The sequence below is a fragment of the Neopelma chrysocephalum genome, unplaced genomic scaffold (genome assembly GCF_003984885.1).
Source record: "Neopelma chrysocephalum unplaced genomic scaffold, ASM398488v2 Primary Assembly neopelma1_24, whole genome shotgun sequence".
NCBI lineage: Eukaryota > Metazoa > Chordata > Aves > Passeriformes > Pipridae > Neopelma > Neopelma chrysocephalum.
In genome coordinates, this window is record NW_020897693.1 from 23,540,675 (window position 1) to 23,557,731 (window position 17,057).

The 17,057-nt window shown below is 39.6% G+C and overlaps 1 protein-coding gene across 1 annotated transcript in view; it reads right to left on the bottom strand.

Moving 5' to 3' along the window:
* Positions 1 to 8,910, bottom strand: part of MPP5 (membrane palmitoylated protein 5) — a 58,075-nt gene extending 49,165 nt beyond the window's left edge. Inside the window, exon 1 of the mRNA XM_027708414.1 lies at positions 8,817 to 8,910. The gene's annotated coding sequence lies outside the window, so the exon portion shown is untranslated. The remainder of the gene's footprint in view (positions 1 to 8,816) is intronic.
* Positions 8,911 to 17,057: the final 8,147 nt, after the last annotated feature.

Below are 17,057 nucleotides of genomic sequence, written 5' to 3' on the forward strand. Positions count from 1 at the left end.
TCAAGTTGTTAAATTTAAAAAAAATATATGCAAATATTTAATCCTCTCCCACTACAGATGTCCTATTGCAGATTTTATACAACCCAATAAGTAAAATTCTTATTGCCTTAGTAGCTTTTATTAAAATGAAACACATACAACGTTTACTTCACATAAGATTTATAAATTATGAACCACTACTAATTAGCCATGAAAAACACACTCGAAGCTTCAAAAAGAGCTGAGTACACAATAAGCAGGCCTAACAATTTCTGCAGATTGCCCCATCCCAACTTTAACTGAGGTATTTAGCTCCTAAGACTGCTTTTTCAAACAAGTGCATCATACAGATTCGAAGTTCAGCATTATGCAGATTCATTTATAACACGAGGCCCTACCCTCCTTTGCACACTTGCCACTGATCAAAACTGAGCCATCAACACAGAATCCTAAATATGACATTTCATTTTAGCAGAAAAGAATCCACAGTTATTGCATTATTATATTGTTGTTGTATTGTTTTGTTAATCTCCTATTGAGATTTTCCAGCTCTTCACTTCCCCCCTTTTTGAAAACTAACCAACCTAAAAAAAAAAAAAAAAAAAAAGCAGCTTGTTACAATCTTGTAGTCCAGCACAGCACAGCATCTAGGTGAGATAATCTACCATATTTTTATGGGACAAATTTCAGCAAGGTATAAAACATGGTTTCTAGTAACAACATAGAACCCCCATGGTGTGTCAGACCAATGGTCAATCAAGCCCCAAAGTCTCCATCTGACAGTGGCAACCAGACGTTGTTTAGGGATAACTCATGCATCCAGAAGTTCAATTATTGCAGGACGTCCCTGCATGGTGCTACATCCCTGCCTACTCAATTATGAATGATTAAATATATCTGTCAGTGGATCTGCTTGTCTGGAAATCTGTATAACCCCATTTTTAAACTTGTTGATATTGGTTACCTCCACAAATTTCTGTGACAACAAATGTCAGTAGTTCCACACTCAGTATGTGAGGTAACAGCTTTGAAGAGCACCTGTTCCAAACCTATGATTTTAATCAACTGCATCCTGCATTTTTAAGATCCACCGCCTCCACGGCTTTTTTGTTTGTTTTCTCTAAAATCTCACTCACATACCCTTTGAACGGAAGGGTTCCCATCTTTCTAGTCTGTTCTTGCAAGGCTCCACCCCTTGACTGGTTTTGTTGCCCTTTTTTATCTTTTTTACTTCTCCTGCGTATTCCTTTAAATGCAGAGACCTGAACTGTACACAAGAATGAGGACAGCAGGGTTTTGCATAGCTGCAATATGATGGCTTCTGTCATCTTAATGCCTTTCCTGATACATTTAGCATTATGTTAGCTTTATGGCTGTCACACTACATAAAGCACAACAAACAGACAGTAGAGTTAAAGATAACTTTCTTGACAGTTCTACAAAAGCAAGGAGTTTGGTTCAATTTTATTGCACTTCACAAATATCAAACCATCGCACCACTCACTAAAATTATTTCTTGAACTCCTAGCACTGAACTACTCTGCTTTGCACAGCACTAGATAACACTCATCATTATGTCCCATTAAAACCAGTATTTCTGCTTAATGTCATTCTTATTACAGAAAAAAATTCCCACTGAAACAGAACAGGTATCTGAATATATCAAAGCTGTAATGAGAGGTAAGAGAACACAAGCACTGGAAGATCAAAAGGAGAACCAGGACTGCAGAAGGAAAGAAATGCTAAGTATAGGTATTGTTTTACAAGCCAATCCATCCCGAAGACACAAGGCAATAACACGATGAGAAAGAGAAAGCAAAAGATCATAAGACTTAACAGAGTACAGAAATTACGTGACCCACACACAGAATCTTTTTTTCCTTCCCAATATTGTCCATCTTCCCTATTTGGAGAGAGGAGACTGAGAGAGACTCATGTTTGGAGGTCTGCAGAAGGAAAGAATGCATGAAGATGAGCAACAGATAATGTGCCAAAAAAAGCAGCATCAAAAATATAAGTTCACACTAAACCAGGAAAGATCTAAGAAAAACAGTACATCATGACTCTTCAAAACTGATCACATGACTAATCACTAATTGCAGTAGGTTTACTAGTCTGGATAAAAAAGACATCAAAAAGGAAAGTTTAACCTAAAAAATACTTCATAATCTATAAACAAAAAATAACTGCTGCTTCAAAGTATCATATAATTAGATGTCCTCTTTTTCAGTCAAGAAAAAACAGCTCTCCATTGCACTTCATTTTTACCTCTCCTTACTTAGCAAAAGCTTAAAGATAGTAATGACCTACAAATTATGCCAAAATAACCAGTCTTTAGCTGAATAGCTTTTTGCCTGTTTTATGTTATCCTAAAATCCAGGATTTTTTCTTTTGGGAGGAAGGACAAGTGACATTTACTTTTTCAATTCCCAGCTTTCCTTGAGATACACTTTCAGTCCTTAATATTTACATCTTGCTTGATGAGTTCAAGAAGAAAGAAGAAATTTAAGTAAGCTAAAAGGCAGTAAAGTGTCTACTCAACTGTAGAATCCTCAGATTTCCACTCTCCTTCTCTTTCCACTGAAGCCAGGTAACTTGCCTCTTCTGAGTTCTCATCTAGCCCTTATCATACCAGTTGAAGCAACACACTTCACCACAAAGTGGTTGATGACAATAGGTAAAGTCTTGAGAGAAGATCCCAACTCACACTAAATTAATATTCTATGAACAAGCAAAAATTAAATTGATAATTCAGTAGAAAAAAGTCTAAAAAATCTGAAAAGAATTTAGGCTTACATGGATTTTTAGTGCTGTTTATACTCTTAAAAAAATAAATGTGCGCAACAGACTATTCCACTTGTCAAAAACAAAATCAACGCTGCTGGACTCATAAGTCATTTAGTCAGGCAGCCCAAGAAGACAATGTCAAGCTGATCAGCTTTTACCTCACTTTATGCTAAGACACTGTGGTAATTCCTCCCTGTAAGTAATTAGGTTACTAATTTAGAACATATCTTGATTACTGAAAAAAAAATGGTAAGAGCTTGTCTTATATTCTTGTACAATAACCACCACCTTCAAGTACATATATCCAGTTCCATTGCAACCCAATTTCCTTACCTCCTGCATTTGACGACTTCTAATACCATTCAAACAAAATATAAATGCCACTGCATAGAGGCACTAAGCAACTCCAGCACCACTTGATCCTACAGGAACTGATCCTGCAGAACGCACGTGATGCCCACTAATGCTATATTGTCCCATTAACAGAGGACTAAGTTTGTCTGCTGACATCACACAGCCTTTCAGACACCAGGAAGAAGAGATTTGCTCTCTGAAAACAAGGATATACGTCCATAAGAAGTACAACCAAAATGATACACACCTAAACAATCCAAACCCTCATCTGTTTGAAAGCTTGATACTTAACCCAAAAGCTTGAGCTTGCCTTCAGAGATGAGAGAATCTTTAGAAAGATATACCAGAGGAATTAGAAACATGCTCTCTTAGCCAATACAAGATGCAGTTAATTTCTACAGCACACAATGCAGTTATCTGTAACACAGTTTTTCTACAAAACCAACTTGAATTTTCTTAGCCAAGGTACACTGAATTAATCTATGATTAATCTACCTCAAGTTTCACTAACAGTAGCTGACAAGTAAATGGCAATTTGAAAAACAAAACAAACAAGGACAATCAAGTTCTCAATCACAACACTGCAGGAACACAGCATGTAAGGTGAGGCCTTAGCTTTATACACAAAGGCATCACATTCTAAAGAAGTTGCCATGGTACCTGCTATGCTAAAGAATTTAACTCAGTACTACAAACACCATGCAGAAAAATAGGCTTCTCTCCCTAGTTTTCTCCTCTGCCACACTGAAGACCACTTTCTAAATAAGTGATTAACAGAGAAGGCATTACCAAAGCATACTACCTTCATTGACCTTAACTGTGAAGATCATCCCAGTCAAGAGAACACTTGGGTTTACATTTGAATATTCAGATGAGGGCTGACTTGCTGATCTCTGCCACCCAAACCAAGATCAAAATTTGGCTCCAGGGAAACATCAAAAGTAATTTCTCTCCATAGTGTTTTCACCAAGATGTCATGCCAGTTATATTTTACCTGCCTTCAGCCTTGAACAAGGTGAACTTTCTAAAGTTCCTCTCTAGTATACACCTCAATAAACACAAGTTACTTCTGTGGCATCATACTGCTAACAACCGCTCTGATATGTATCACTTGCATTCTTCATAATATACTGTTAATATGAGAAGTGACTTTTAGGGATTGGCATACCTGGTCCTCCTTTGAGCTCACACACTTGTACTTGGAACTCCACTCAACACTACTGGTACCTAAATGAATACTTTTCCAGTATTTCCTTCCTGCCTATAAAAATACACACTTATCCTCGGAAAAAGACTCTGAATGCATACAGTCACCTCCCAGCACCACTGCCAGGTCAAAGAGCAGATGCTGAGGTTGCACTGGCACTTTGCAGTTATCAAAGGTTTATGGTTTTGCTGAATTGAACTTTCTCCAGTGCTTGAAGAAACCACTGAACAACCTCACACTACACAAATAAGACAATTCACACTGACTATTCAGTTAATTCATGTACACAGGTCGATACTTTAGATGCTAACATACTGACTACTGCCACATTTGAGTACTCATAATGCCTTTTGTAAAGGATCACTTCACTGTCTGAATATATCCTTGCCAGAAATCATTCCTAGCTTTAAACTGCTTTTCCCCAAAAAACTCCCAGATTTGAATCTTCTAAATTATCTCTTATGGCCAAATAATCAAGAATGGCCTTTCAACAGCTTGCCCAGAAGATGAATCCTGATACGAGAATGAAATTTAGGGTTTGGTTTCTGTTTCATTTTTCTGAAGAATTATCTTTTCCCAGAATTTCTACCTAACATCTATTCTTCTGTTAGACCTCTGCAAGACATGACGAGTTTACTGTCTATGCTGGTAAAGTATAGTGAATTCAATAAGAACCATGAGCTCCATGGTCACATGTATTAACTTTCAAGGCTTTTCTCTAACCCTAGGGTCGAAATTTTAAACATAAAACACTAGGGGCAAAATCAAGTATTAAAAATGATAACATAAAATCACATTAACTATTTCTTACTCATTATTTTTTCTGTAGAAGACAATTATGGTCAACCAGAACAGATACATGATGCAACAGGCAAATCACTTAAGGAAACACAAGACACTGAGGTAACCTTAATACAACAGATGATAAGCATAGGTATGTCGAAACAATTACATTTCTCTGTCCAATTATTTGGCATCTTATAAGAAAGCAGAATTAGATCCACAAGAGAATCTAAATGTTATGCCACCTACTAGACTCCACAATCCACAGATAAGCAACCAAGCTCCGCCCTACAATGAAAAGGGCATGTTATAGGTGCTGTTCAAATATCTAATATTCAACATTAGTAGGAATTGGCCAAGTTAGCCAAGAATAAACAAAGATCAGAGATTTAAGTCTCCAGAATTTCATGTCATGCTGGGGAGATAAAAAAAAAAACATTACCAAGAAGAATCTCTTTCATTTGCTCTTTCTACACTTTGCCTGTAACAAGGAAATCTGTGTCCATATCATTGATTTGTACTTGATCAAGCCACTCCCTGGGCTACACATGCCATTCACTCTTTTCCTAAGTGAATATTACGAATAAAACTGCCTGGTGTATAAAAGCACTTCACACCCAAACATCCAGTGACCTGGCAGTTTAGGCATTCCCTTTGGGAACTGGCAGCTCCCTCCAAAAGCAGGAGGATTTGAACCCAAATCTCAACATGTTGGGCAGGTACTTAAACCATTTATGCACCTGTAAAGAAATGCAACATCCTTTTTCTGCCAAAAGATAAGTGTGCACGATTAGGCCTTTCTGTGTTTCCTGCTTCACAGAAGTATTCCTTGCAGAAGTGTGCATTACCAATGGTAGTGCTGTTTGCTTTCTAACTTAACTGATGCAAGCCTTAAGTTATAGCATTTTTTCTTCCCACACAGCTATGTGTTAGTGTGCAATTAGACACTCCAGCAGTATAAAACAAGTTGTTACCAACAGACACACACACCTGATTACCTCTGATTAAAAAAACACCAAACCCCAAAAACTCACTTTATAATATTCTGCAATATAAACTACTTATTCAGTTATAACTTCCTTTTTCTCCTGCTTCATACTTTATCCTGAACTGTACCCAAGACATTTTGTGTAGCTTGTCTAGCTATACTAGGAGGGCAGGAAGTAGAAGGTGTACATAAAATTCTCCTGCTGTCAGAATAGCTGTATTGAAGAAAGCTGCGAAGTAGATAACTACACTAGAAAAGTAATTCTGCCAGCATAACTGATGTTAAACCATCACGTAAACTGTTTCCACTGAGTCTTCTATTGCAGACATGGCTGCAAACCTTTTCAAATATACAAATGCCTCTCTTTACCCACTAATAAAAGGAAAACAGCACTATTTAATTAATATTTACAAAAAGTCTTGAGGTTTCCAAATGCATGACCAAGGCAGTAATTAAGTCTTCCAAATACCGTAATGTCAAGCCCTTCTGCAACAATCCCTGTCACGCTGAGAAAGTACTTAAAATAGTCAGTTGACAGAACATTTAAAAATTTTAAAAGACACATGAACACAAAAATAAATCCTGTTATCTAAGAAGTAGCAGACTGTTTGAAATTTTATCCTTCAGCATTCTAAAAGGCTAACTCTGTAAAAGGAAAGTACTTAAAAGTGAAAATTGGGAAAAAACAAATGGTAGCTGAAACAGGTAGTTACAACTGTTAGCATGTGATGTTAAGTCCCAACCTTAGATGATACATCATAACAGAATTTGCATCCAAAAATGGTGCAGGTTTTTTAAAAGCCTGCAACTTCAAATTATAGCAGATTTTAATTAAAAAGCAGCAAATGGAGGTGTTAGGAAAATGTAACTATTTACATGTGAAAATAAATGGATGCATATGAACTTCAGACTACATTAAACTTTCTGTGTCCATAGCCCTTGGTATGAATGCTAACCTCTACATCGCATTTCCACAGTTTTTAAGTCACATAAAGCTGCGGTACTTAAAGATGCCTGTCATCCCTCAATGGCCTGAGAAACTCCTGCAGATTCCTAAGGCAGATAAATCAGTCTAGTGAAAAAATATCTTGATGTTCATTTCTAAGTTCAGAACTTTTGAGAAGAAATTTAATAAAAACTAAGTAAAATTACAGTCTTTACCATCACCTAATTCTATACAGAAAAAATTACCATTCACTGTTATTCCATACATTGCAAGGCAACATGACACACATTGGAAGGATGTAAAATCTGAAAGAACAACTTTGAAAAGAGTTCAGTGATCATGTATTAACATTTAACTTTGTGTAAGTTTATTAACAGTAATGTAAATTAAATTTAACCTTCTGCTACACTGCTTCAAAGTGCTGTAATGTTTGTGATGCCTTGTTAAAAGTATCTACTATACTATTAGCTGAGCTTTAATGTGTAAAATATTGATTTTTTTTTGATCACAGTACATTGGAAAAGAGCTTACATCTGCATAAACCAGCCAGACACTAAAGTGTTTGACATTCAGATTTCTAATAACAGTTCTAATATGATCTTAAGAAAAAAATGTCTACTGCATGTGAAAGTTGTGATGACAGATTAAAACCAAAAGCTTGTGGACTCAGATGTCTAAAGACAATACAAAGATATCCTATTTTTTACAAAGTCAGTAAAAACACCTCAATCCTCCAAAAAGGCAGAGAGGTCTCTTTAAGGCATAGGAAGCTGTACACTGAAGCAGCAAACACATAAAAAAGATCACCAGTTACTTGGTAGAAGTCTGACTGCAGTCACTGATATATCATCATGTACAAAAAACCCTCACAGCATTGGTTGATATTTACCCCTTGTAATATTCCTCATTAAGTTATTTTTCGTGGATCTGTTTCATGGGAGACATCTAAGAACATTCTTATAAATATTATTCAAAAAGGTCAACTACAAGTTAATTTAGTCTTCTCATGCGGTCTGTCTCACTAAGCTCACAGTCACCGCGTTCTTTGTTGCTTGTCTGTGGAGTCTCTCCCACCACACCGCCTCGGTCCAGCCGTAAGGAAAACACCAGCACCGCCAGGGCATTATCACTACAGCCTTTCGGAAAAGCTGTTCCGAGCCGGGATAACTCTAACTACTGCTGACTATAAAATACGCACTGGAAGTCGCCCATGTTCAAACTGTTTTAACTTAGCCCTTCATAAACCAAAATGAAGCCACCTATTTACAGAGGCACCATTTCCGAACACAGAGCTGCCAAGGGATCAGAAGCAGGGGCCCTCAAGTTTCCCCCCTCGCTAAAACACTCCCTATAACCACGCAGAGAGAATGCACAGCTAGGTGCGGGAGGTTTCCTTACACCTCCCGGGCCTAAGCTCCCGGGAGGCACCCGAGGGTGGAAGGGAGGGAGCCGCTCTCGAGAGGCCGGCTGGGCGCCCCCCGCACTCGGGCAGCGCCGCCGGCACCTGTAGCCGCCGCGGCCGGGCCGCCCCGCCCGGCTGGGACTCGCGGCCGGGACACAGCCCGGGCCGTCACCAGCGGGGAGCGGCGCCGTGCCCCGAGAGCCACCGAGCGCAGCTCTGCCCCGCCGTCGGTCCTGGCCGCGGCCCGGCCGGACCCCCGGGCCTGCGCGGGCGCCGTGGCCGCGGGGAGGCTCCGGCCAGCCCAGACTCGCGGCCCCGCGGCGGGACCTGTTGCTCGCACGCCGGGCGCAGGCACGGGCGCTGCGCTCACCGTCCGTCCGTCGCCGCCGCTGACACGCTCCAACCCGGCCGCCCGCTGGAACTCGGGGTCTCCCGCGCCTCGCGCCGTCCCCTCGGAGTCGCCCGACCACAGCCCCAGCCCCGAACACAGCCACAGCCCCCGCCCCGCTGCGCAGCCGCCGCCCAGTCCGGCCCGGCCCGGCCCGGTTCGTCCCCGCGCCCGCCCCTGCGCCACCGCCCCGCCCCGTCCCGCCGCGCACGCGCGTGGCCGCCGCGCTGCCGCCACAGCCGGGCAGGGCGTGCATGGCTGTCCGCGGCGGCTGCCGCAGGGCAGGGGGCAGGCGGGGGGTGCCCTCGGCTGAAGCGGACACAGGAGACGTGGCACTGCTGCCGTATCTCCTTCCTCACGGACTCACAGAATCAGCTAGATTGGAAAGGACCTCTGAAATTGTCGGGTTCAACCTATGACCGAACACCACCATGTCAACTGGACCACGGCACTGAGCGCCCTATACAGTCTTCCCTTAAACACCTACAGGGACGGTAACTCCACCACCTCCCTGGGCAGCCCATTGCAGTCCAGTCTGTTCCCTCCGCCGTCTCCCACCTCCCTAGCACGGCGCTCTCTGCCGCCTCCTTCTCGCCGCAGCTGTCCCGTGTCCCGGGGCTGCGCCAGGCCACTGCAGCCCCCTTTTCTTCCACACTCCTTATCATCGCCCCGCTCCCCTTGTACTCCTGCTGCAGCCGCAGCCCAGGCTTGAATGCCTCAGCCAGGCTGGAGCCTGCTGTGGGAGAAAAAGTGTTTAATCTCTTCCGAGAGTCCAGTCTGCCTTCGGGAAGCTGAAGCATAGAAGGCACCCATGACAGTGTCTGGAAGAATTAAGGGAACAGGAGGTTAAAAGTAGTTTTACCGGGTTGTTTGTATCCATAGCTGCGCTGTACAGAAACAGGGAAACATATTTTCAGCGTGCTGCAGTTTAGTTTGACTTAGAGCTGCAAAGTGCATTCACTCCTGGTTTTTCAGTCTGGCCCACCCAGATCATTGCCTGAGGCTAGATCATTGCCTGAGGCATTAGAAGAAATGTTCCATATAACAAGACAAGTAAAAAAAGGCTTTCTTAGATCACTAAAAAGTCCTAAAGAGATACTTATTTAGTCCATCTCTCCTTTCTTCAGTGTAACCATATTTAAATTTGTGTCATTTAACTCTGTGTCATTCTTCCCAGTGAAATCCAGACTTTCTGTAGTTATACCCTATACTATGTTTTCTTTTGGATCCGTTCTAAAGACAGACACAAAGGCCAATTTTATAATTTTATGGTTTTCTTATTGCGTGGAAAGGCCAGCTGAACCTGACACTGAGGTACATCCTATCCATCTATCTGCAAAAGAAACTGAAAGTGTTCTACCTTTTCATATCGTGGGTTAAACTCCCCAGGATATATTTTTGTTTGCTGTTTACAGGGCAGCAATGCCTTATAACTGCTTTTAACCAGCTGTTTCTGTTCTGATCAATAATGGGGGTCTTTTTGTCAAGTGAGCACAAGTGCAGCACTGCAGGAAATACAAATTTTGGACTGCAGAATTATTTACTTGGGAAATAGAAAGGGAGGGAAAATATGGCACTGGTAAGTCATGGGTGAGCAGCACCAAGCATGGTTCTTTTCACCTTCATATGAAAATGGTGAAAGTTCACGTGAATCTTTTTTTCAAACCACTTTGTCAAAAGACATGAGAACCAGAGGAATTTTTCAAAATGTGATACTTGCCTAGAAGTTATAATGAGTGCAAGAAGTAGGTAGGTTCATCAGTTGCCTCTTTACTGTTGTCATCCTCATCCTAACTGACCACTAGTTTAACTTTCTTTTCTACATCCAAGGTTGGGATGATCAGACAAAAAAAGCCTGATTGCAGTTTCCCTCACTGACAGCATTTGTACTTCCTCACACAAAAAATCTCATTGCCTCCAATTTGCATGTTGTCCAGTAGCCGGTTTTCAAACCAGGATAAGGGAATTTTCTTCAATATTGTGTGTAATTTGTCATAGAGCAGAGAAGGATTCACATCAGTTCTAGAATTTCCATTCCCTCCTTTACTGTCTTACATCTGTAGCTGAAGTGGGGTTTTTTGCCAGAAGGGGTTATCAGACCAGGTTAAGACTGAGCTTGGGATAACTCTTGGATATATCTGCTTAAAGATCTGTTTGTTTCTTTGGTAACCAATCTCCTCCCTCTGGCCTCCACAAACCCTAATATTAGCCCTTGCCCAGCTGGCAAATCCATTCATAAGGTACTTGAATGAGGCGTGCTTGGCTAATTCTATCCAACAGATTAAAATACTCTGTCAGGCCAAGAAGTTGTCATACCTGAAAACAATTCACAATAGAGCACAGGATCAGCAGCATTATTTGTAAAGACACAGTTAACCTTTCTGTGTTGAATCATTTAAATAGACAGCTCTGATGGTTCATTTTGCCTTGTGGGTGCTATTTGGTGGTATGCTGAGAACACAAACATTACTGTGAGAAAATCAACATTTTTGCTGGAATTTAACAAAATCTGCAAATAAAACAGAAAAGATACAGATAAAGAAAGTGAATGGGAGGATGAGGAAGAACAATGGAAAGATGATTGGTAAGATCAAAGTTTTTAGTTTTCCTTTGTTTTGTCTTAGCTGATTAATCTTTCCTATGAGGATCTACTAAGACAGCTTTTAAAAGAACTGAGAAAATTACTTACCAAAGTACTATAAGGCTTTCTATTCCATCTCTTGTTGAATGTTTTCAATTATTATTTTTAAGCAAAAAGGAACTGAAAAGAAATATTAAAGTGGTACCTTTTGTGAGCTTGGATCTTTGAACATTTTGGTTTTAACCAACATTTTTCTATTATTTTACTATTTGGGATTATGGAAACATTAAAGCATGCTTGCAGCTACAGAACCAATGTATTTAGGTAACTTTATTTATTATAAAAGAACCTTCTTTTTAAGATTGATGCATTCATTCTACAGACAAATTTTTTTAACAAAGAAAATGTTCATCTTTGATGAATTGAATTTGACATGAATTAGTGTGACTGTTTGCGAGCAAGGTGCAGATATAACTGTTTATCAATCTAAATCTGTCCGATTGCAATCAATAGAAAAGAAAAAAATCGATTCTGACTCAAGCTGAGGCATCGGCCAAACATTGGACAAAATGTTTTCTTTGAAACCATTGCCCTCTGGAGGGGAAATGAAAAATCACTGAAGGATCAGGTAAAAATTCCTTTTTATCTTACTGTGAACTGAATTCATGCTTTACAGCCCAAGAATGGTTGTACAGAGAGACAGAAAAAAGGAATTCTATCAGAAGAGCCACACTGGACACAGTGCTTATGTCAGTGGGCTGGAGAAGTAATCCCCATCTGTCTGCCCCATTACTCTCCTCCCCTTTATCTCTAAACTCTTTATCTCTAAACTCACTGAACATCCATTCTACGGCAGATGTACTTTCTCTTCCATCTCGTCTTGGATACCTTCCAAGCAGGTGTCATCCCTCTTTATTTGCCAAAATATTTTTTATGCAAACCCTAAAGCATTCTTGTCTGCTTGATGGCAGAGTCTGTATTCCATCCTCTTTCTTGACCTTTCTGCTATTTGGTTGCTTGGTTGTTTTATTATCTTGGTTACTCTTCTAGATCTTTTATTCTTGCACAGTTTTGGGAAAGTGTGTTCTCTTCTCTTTATCTCTCTACTTTCATGTCTGACATCTACCTGATTAGACTATTTTCCTCCTGTCTCTGAGAACTTCACAGGAATTTTTCCATTGGCCTTTAGGCATTGATGGCTTATACCTTGGTTAATCACATTTAAATGTCACCTTTAACTGAATATGAGTGAAAGTGAGCTCCTTCCTGCTCAGACTTTGTCTATATATTCTTCATGTGTTTCAGGAGAAGTGACAGCATCTCCCAATGAACTTTCCAGTTTGATTTATAGCAATCTGATACCTCCTGTTTTAACCCTAAGTAGGACACATGCATCAGCCATCTGAAAAAATATAACAGGAGCACTAGTCCACCTGTAGAGCTGGTTGTATCTGGTGTTTCAAAGAAGAGTGCAAAACACAAAAGTTCATAAGCCAAATTCTGCATTAAGCAAGGAGAAATCCCTAAAAATTCTTGGCCTCTACAACCGAGCAACAGAAACCCTGAATTTTGAAATTAAAACAGCAATCCAGTTTCGTTTCAGCCTTCCTTGAACTAGGACAACAAATACTAAGTATTCAAACATAGTTAGGTTTGTCTCCTTGATAGCATCTAGAACTATTCCTTACTTCCTATCCAATAATCTCATTCTGTATTCACTTTCATCTGGGTGGCCAAAACATCTTCCTCTCTAGTATCTAGTGTCCTCTGCCACTCCTTAATCCTTCAAATCCAAAACTGTACAACTCTAAGTAAGGTCACAGTATTTACAAATAGGGTCATAAAGCCAGCAGAAGTTCAGCTGTAGAAAAAAGTTAATCTCCAGAAGAGAGGTCTCAACTCTGAGAATACTATTCATCTCTCAATGCAGGGTCTCAACCCTGAAAATAGGAATCATTCCCAGAAGATGGGTGCCTCCAATAAAAACTAGAAATGAGACTGTTAATGTAACAGTTTGGGGCCCTATTTTTAATCCAGACAAATAATGGGTAATAAAAATTATCTTTCTTCCACTGTTTTCACTTCCCCTATTAAGTTATACTCAAATTAGTGATTACCTTATCTGTCTCTTTGTATCTGTTTATTGATTCTTGTTCTTTCTATATTTGTGAAGAAATAAAAACCTATGAGATAAATCAGACATCTGTGATAAAATAGGGGAAGAACCAACAAAAAGAACCAACAAAAAGGTTGATACTGCCTAAGGAAAATATTTAGGTGGTAAATCCTATTGAAGTAAGACATTTGTGGTTTTTAGGTTCTCCCCATGTGTGATCATCTTTCCTGAAAGGCAGCATAGTAGTGGTAATTATGTTAAAGACAAGACCTTCTGATCTGATAATGCTGCACTGTATAGCTTGAGCTTTATATATTTATCAACCAAAACTGTGACAATACAGTATATTGTTCACATATACTATAAACCTGAAATGCAATAAATCTTTCTCTTGAAAGCAAACTAGATGTACAGTTAAACAGCTGTAAGATACTGTAAAACATACATAAACAACATCATTTTCCTTCTTGTTCTCTTTTTCTAAGTTTTCACTGACATAATCTTGCATGCTATGCTTTATTTAACAGTCTTATTTGGCATAGGTTTTTAGTTTGTGCATCTCTGTGAGACAACCCTCCCTTAAGGGTTGTCACATCCCTCTTATATTTTAATAACTGACACAAGAAGATTTGTGGCTATTCTCTGTTGTACCTTTAACAATATGAATGTCTGAATCATGAAAGGCAGAATCACTTTCAAAATTATTCTTCTTAAAACCCTTGTTCAAATATTCACCTAGTTTTTGAACTTCCTTTCAGCAGATTATAAATAATATCTGGGGCAGTTAACTGCCAGCCAGCAAGTCTGTTGTTCCTCAGTGTTTGGATTGTTGCTTAAAATCTGTTTTATTTGGATCTATAACTGTGTAAGTTTTATTGGAAATATTCTGAAACTGGGACCAACTTTTTTCCTTTGAGAAACATGCTCAGAAAAATCCTTCTTGTGTCATTTCCTCTTATGCATAAAGCTTGAGTGTCATGGCAGAGACGAAATTCAGGTATGTCATCCAGATCCTCTGTAGGAGTCCATGCTGACCCCTACATAATATCTTCCTTATAAGATGCCAACAGGTTTCCATTAACACCTCTTGAGCCATAGAGGCATAGCTGCTTGATTTGTGAGAGTGAATTATGGAAGATAAATATGTTTGTGATATGTTGCCATAAGCAAAGCTGGTATACTTAATTACCTTTAAGAAAGCAATAGCAGCTACACAATCGTGTTTAAGGAAGGAAGAAATTGTTTTGATAGTAACAGAATAATTATTTCCACATAGCCATGTGGAGCTATATGGTTGGATGGTCTTCATTATCCTTGGATAAATCTGTAAGCTGCAGTGCCAATTCTTTACCATTCTCATGAGCCTGCATCTTGATAGAAAGTTGCAAAAACTGATTTGGATTATATTGCATGAATACAGCTCTATTTCGCAGTATTTCCTGAAAAGCCTAGTCAAACACATTATGCTTGGTAGCTCTCCTGCTTGCAGGACCTTCAATGGCTGTCACTCTCCCAGCAGTAATTTTTCTTTCACAGGAGCTGATAGACTATTGGCTCAGTGAGCCAACACTGCATACCAGTCTACTGACTCAGCTCAGTATAAGACTGTTTTGGTGTGTAACCCAGCAAGCATCCATGCTGAGTTATTTTTCTTTGCTCCAGGCACAGCAATTAAGAGGTGTTTTTTACTGCACTTGCAATGCAGGCAATTCATCCTTCCCACTGTTGTAGTCTGGGAAACACAAAAATCTGAAGTTCTTTGTTCTTTGCAGTATTGCCTGAAAGCATTTTAGATGGGATTCCAGTAAACTGAGGCTGAATAGTAGTTCCATTTGCATGGTGCAGCAGTCCTTTGTCACACCCTGTCTCTTCAAGCTCTGTCAACATCACCACATATTAAGGTGATGTAATGCATGTAAGAGTGACAATGTTTGGCAGCACAGTATATTCTCAGACTAATCCTGGTTTCTGCAGGCAAAGGACGATTTCTACCTGGCCAGTCAGACAAGAGAAACAATGCTCAAGAGTAGTTATTCTAGTCTTGCTTTGCCACATCAATGACTTCTGAACAAATGTCCTGATCTTTGTGGGCACCTTTGTCTCATTTACCACAGCATAAGGTAAATCTTTTTGGAAGTATTTTGTTAGTTCTTCAGTCCTGGGTCATCAGTTTATCTTCTGTTGTGACAAGTGCTTGTAATTGGGACAAATGCGTTTACTTAGCAGCAATTCAGCTCTGAGAATTCAGAAGACTATATCTCAATAATGTTGTTTCCCATCTGAAAATCACTCTTCTCAAAATGTGCCTGGGTATCTGATCCCTGTATTTTGATGGATTTAAACATTTTCCTTAGGACGAGGTTATTTTTGATGGCCTTAGTGTTTGCATCCAGACAGGTTGTTTGAATGCAAACTAAATGTATCATTGTAGGTAGTGTGCAATGCTTCTCCAGATGTGGCATTTAGCTTATGAGGGAGGTATTCCTAATTAAATATTTAATTTATTGCATTCCATTTTATTAGTTAGTATATATAGCATATCTTCATACATTATTCAGTTTTTATCTCTGTGCTGGCAACATTATTGTTCTGATTAATACAAACTGCTTTACTCTATCTAAGAATATTCAAAATTTGTATCATCAATTTACCGGCATTGTACAATTTTCATTTCACCTTCACTTCTGGTGTGTAAGTTTAGTGTGAATTCACTGTTGGTAAGCATCTGCACCCAGTCTGTGTGTAGATGACAGTGAAAATACAGTTACAGATCTGTATTTTTGGAATATTTTAAACTTGTTCTTGTATTGCACAGCAGCACTTCACAAGTCATGTGTCATTCAAGTACTTACTGCTCCTGGAGCAGAAAATATGCTGTACAACCATTTTGTCAGGGACTGCCTGAAAGTTTCTACCTTGTACTTTGCTCTTTCAGTAAACAGAGTCTAGATTTTTTTTCCCCCATGGGACATAATGTTGGAATTTCCAGTTATGTTGAATAGTATTTCATTGTTGTTCACAGTAAGGGTGCTATCTAGAATTGGAATTTGCCACCACTTGTTTCTTACAGCATCTTAGACTGGAATCTGATTACACGTGAGCTGCCCTCAGAGTATTAAGTTAATTTATATTCTCAAGGAACTTTAGATTGACATTTGTCTCCTCAGAAATTGTGAATTATGTATACCTTCTGTGCTCATTTGTAGGAAAGCATACTGCATCTTCCAACTCCTATACTTTGCTGTGTGTGTGCAGAACTTACACTTCAAAACTTCAGTAAAATACTGCACATGCTGTGAACTACACAGAAATGTCCCAGTGATGGGTAGCAAGAGCAGCAGCATATACTTAGTTTGGATTCTAGTTCTGGATCTTGACTTTAGTATGTGGAATCAGTAGTAACATTGCCTGTACACTCAGGAGCTGAGATTCATGTCAGGTCAGTTTATGTCCTGAAATTGGTACAAGGATCTAATCTTTGGCAATAGAAGAATGGTGGCTCTGTAGGTATACTTGAAGCAGGAAA